Raw genomic sequence first — 4,176 nt, 5'->3', positions numbered from 1 at the left:
GGGCTTACAAGGTACATTTTCATGTAGTTCAACTCATTTTTTGTTTATTTTAATTTCAATTGTATAACATGTATATCTATTATCATCATCGAGTATTAACTCCACAGTATAAAATCCTTGACTCGTTCAAATGATTTGACAATGTCATCAAATATTAAGTTGTATAAATGTTGAGTGTGATGGATTTGTCATGGGGCTAACGTTTCTATCTAGTTTGCAACAAAGTGAATAGAAAGTGGTGGCACAAAGACCTAGAAAAATAGATAATGTAGTTAAGCACCATGTTTTTTTGATGTATGAGAGTGAGAGTCTTGCATATAGAGATGTTTCAATATAGATGAATGGCTGGAAATAAGTCGTTTTGGAAAACAAGCCAGGGAAACTACTGAATACACAATGAACTAGGTTTATGAATTGTGGAACCCGCTTTTGTCATCAAGTTAAAGTCCATACATCATTTATTTTCCCCTAATTATTTACTAAAATAGAAATTGAAACATAATGTAGTTATACAATTCAAACTTCATATGTTATAACTTATATTCGTTGTTTGAGTGTTTTCCTTTTTTCATATTGCAAAGCTTCTTAATTACATTCCTTGTTCATGTATATTTTTTGTTTTGCTATATTGTACACTTGTTTGTATTCTAAATGTGTGAAACTTTTTCCTCCATGCAGGATAATAGTGTATGTCCTCTTGGGAACAAAATACCTCAATGAAATGAATTAGTGCACCAAGGGCTTTGGCAAGAAGCATTGGACCGACTACTAGGAATAATTGAAAATCTAGTATCTATTAAAAGTATTCAATGTGACATCATTGATAAAGCTTTTAAGAAGGATAGATGGTTTCATGTCCACCTGAGAAGATGACAGGGTATGTGTCTTTCCTTTATAATTCTTAATGTCATTCTTATGATGCTTATAATTTTGAAAATAATCTGTCTATTTTCTATGATGTGGTGAAGTAGATCTTGATATGGATGGGTCATTAGATGTAGGAATAAATTTGTTATAGTGGGCAGTGGGCCTGCTAGTTTGGTTGTTGTTGATAAACTTAATAAAGCTCATGGGAACTCCACCATTGTTTATGAATGTGTTGATCGAATTGGAGGTCAGACAATGTATGGAGTTCCTAATATGAAAAACAAACTTGATGTTATCCAACGACAAGTTGATCTGATGGTAGAGGAAGGTGTTAATTTTGTTATGAATGCAAATGTTGGATTTGACTCTCTTTTCTCTGTGGAGAAGATTCACACTCAAAATGATGTTTTGCTTTTGGCATGTGGTGAAACAAAACCACAGTACACTTTCTATATTTGATTTCAATTCATATTTTTCCCATAGGAGTCGAGGCCCTTGTTGTATAGTGTCAATTTATTATATATAATATATATATAGATATATAGATATATAAATTGCAGGGATCTCCCTATGCTTGGTTGTGAATTAATGGGAATACATTTTTCTATGGAGTTCCTTCATTCAAATACCAAGATTTTGTTGGACAATGGATTTCGAGATGGAAAGTTTATTTCTGCAAAAAGGGAAAAGGATGGTTGTCATTAGAGGAGGATAAGTTGGAATTTATTTTATAGAAACAACCATATGACATGGATGTAGAAATGTTTTGAGTTTGAAGCTCCTTCCACAACCCCCAAATTCTCGTGCTCTTGGGAATCTTTGGCTTCAATTTTTTTTTTTATTCATCTTCATCTAAATAAAAATTATCTATCTATTATTTTCTATCATGTTGTATCCTAGTACAATTCCATGATTATGGGTCTTTGTTCACTTTTTGGTAGTGGCCTAAGGTTTTCTGAGTAGATTATGGCCACGAGGAAGCTATTACCAAGTTTGGTAAAGATCCCAAGTCATATGAAGTGTTGACAAAAATGTTTATAGATAATGACAATGGAAATGATAAAGGGCTTGAATTGATTAAGGTCAAATGGGAAAAAAATGAGTGGAAATTTCCAGTTGAAAGAGATGGAGGGCACAAAGGAAATTATAGAAGCAAAACTTGTTTTCTTAGCAATGGGATTTCTTGGACTAGAACAGGTAAGCTATGTTTTTTTAAGCATCAAATTTGTTGCTAAGGTCATATAAGACTTTAATTTTTTATTGATAAGCACAATGTAACGATTTAGGTCCAATTTGAATTTAGTTGACAACATTCATTGCTAGACTATGTTTTCTTCTTTGGAAAATTGATTAATTCAATTATATTGCAACCTTCCCAATCCATAACCTTGAATACACATCTTTTCAACATTTATATTTTGTGTCTAAAAGATACTCGACATACACACCATATTTTCTAGAATTTCTCCATTTACCTCCTCACTCTAATTTCAATTTTTTATTTGGTTTGACAGATTATTGTAGAGAAGCTTGATATGGAAAGGGATAACATGTCAAATTTCAAAGCCAACTTTGGTGATTTTGTAACAAGTGTTGTTGGTGTTTTTGTTTCTGGTGACTGTAGACGTGGATAATCACTAGTTGTTTGGGCCATTACTGAAGCAAGACCAACAACTACCCAGATAAATAAATTTGTGATGAAGGAAGACCAATTAATCAAAACTTGTGAAGATAGTGGAGGACAAGGATAAACACCCAATGTTCACTTTCAAAACATAAGTGCCCCCTGGGAAACTTGTTGTAGAATGTCATAATCCCAGGAAAAATGGACACAACATGTCAAGCATTCAACTCACTTTCCTTGTTATTGAAGTTGTGAAAGGAATCAAAGGTCAAGTACTCTGCTTTGAGTGTCTCACATTTCTATTCATTAATACTAACAAGGAGGGAATTTTGGAAGCATTAATTGTCTGGTCCAAGGCATTTGTGGTGGAAAAATGGTCTATACGAGACATTTTAGTCCCAATGGACATTTCATCATTTGCATTTATATCCTATTTTTTTCCTATGTACACTAGCTATGACGTTGATGTTTGAAATCCATAATTATTCCCTTGGAGGAGTGCAAATGTGGTTTCCTAGTCCTTTTTCTTGATATGGCACCTTAATTTTCTCTTAGGATTCTACATGGTGATAGATGTTTAGTGGTGCAGAAGGAGAAATGAATCTTTGAGTGTATGGAGGTAGTTGACAGGAAAAATTTAGAAAAATATTTAAACAATGGATAACTTCTATGTTTGAATGACAAGTCCAAGAAGGGCTCAAGGTGTGAATATAAATCCTCTTCCTATAACCGTTGCATAGGTTTTTATTTTTATTTTTATTTTTTTATTTTTGATATGTTATTTTCTAGTATACTATTTGATCTATTTTTTTAGTAACTTTCTTGGAAAAAAATACAGGGATGAGGAGGCACGCATTGCAATATTGTTGTCTTTGGGTTCCTGGATTGAAAACTCAGCAGATGGCTTTGTACAAGATTTTGCTTCTTTCTTTGCTATGGGACTTAAAAAGAAGGAAAATTTGTGAAGAGCACACCTTCGTAGTCTGAAATTAGCACACCAGAACTCAAATATTTTGATATGGGTAAATATTGTTGTCTAGCTCTAATGGTTCAAAAGTTTAAAGTTATAAATGATATGATAGCTTTAAATATTTTGTTTTAAATGAAATATGCCCATCTTGAAATTTATTTTGAAGATGGTATTAATTGAATTAATTTCTTTGTATTTTTCAACCAGATGATACCTTTGGTGGAGCCATTGATACAACTTTCTAAAAGTGGCGCTTCTAAACTTGCACAAAGACTAGAGGGAATGTATGCTCTGCTTCTTGTAGCAAAGATTTAAGCTGTGGATATGAAAGCTAGTTAGTGACATATTTCTCGTACAAGGCCTTTCCTTTCTATCCATAAAATGGAGAGACAAATAGTCACCCATGTTCACAGGATCGATGGATGTAAATTAACTATACAAAAGATTACAAATAACAAAAAGATGTCAATATCTAGATTTTCTTCTTATGTCAATGTGATAATGGTTTCTTGTACTAAGGAGATCTATCTGGTTTTTCACTACCATGCGAAGTCACAAGTAGACTCTAATGTCTCAAGGGTTACAGTCATTGTTGAATTTACTTAGCAGCTGGTGCCTATGCTTGGAAGTGATCCTAACATACCCTTTTTTAAGAGTCTACTATATCATATCTCCATTACCTTCCTCTGTATAAATTATGTTTATCCCTTATGGA

General features: G+C 32.9%; 1 pseudogene; it reads left to right on the top strand.

The window, feature by feature from the left end:
- Window positions 1–1,122: 1,122 nt before the first annotated feature.
- LOC149161685 (glutamate synthase 1 [NADH], chloroplastic pseudogene) lies at window positions 1,123–2,671 on the top strand (annotated as a pseudogene).
- Window positions 2,672–4,176: the final 1,505 nt, after the last annotated feature.

This window comes from Pinus tabuliformis, chromosome 5_2 (genome assembly GCF_031772625.1).
Source record: "Pinus tabuliformis cultivar Carrire ecotype Pingquan chromosome 5_2, CPIR1, whole genome shotgun sequence".
In the NCBI taxonomy this organism is placed as follows: domain Eukaryota; kingdom Viridiplantae; phylum Streptophyta; class Pinopsida; order Pinales; family Pinaceae; genus Pinus; species Pinus tabuliformis.
This window is presented reverse-complemented; position numbering and strand designations above follow the sequence as displayed.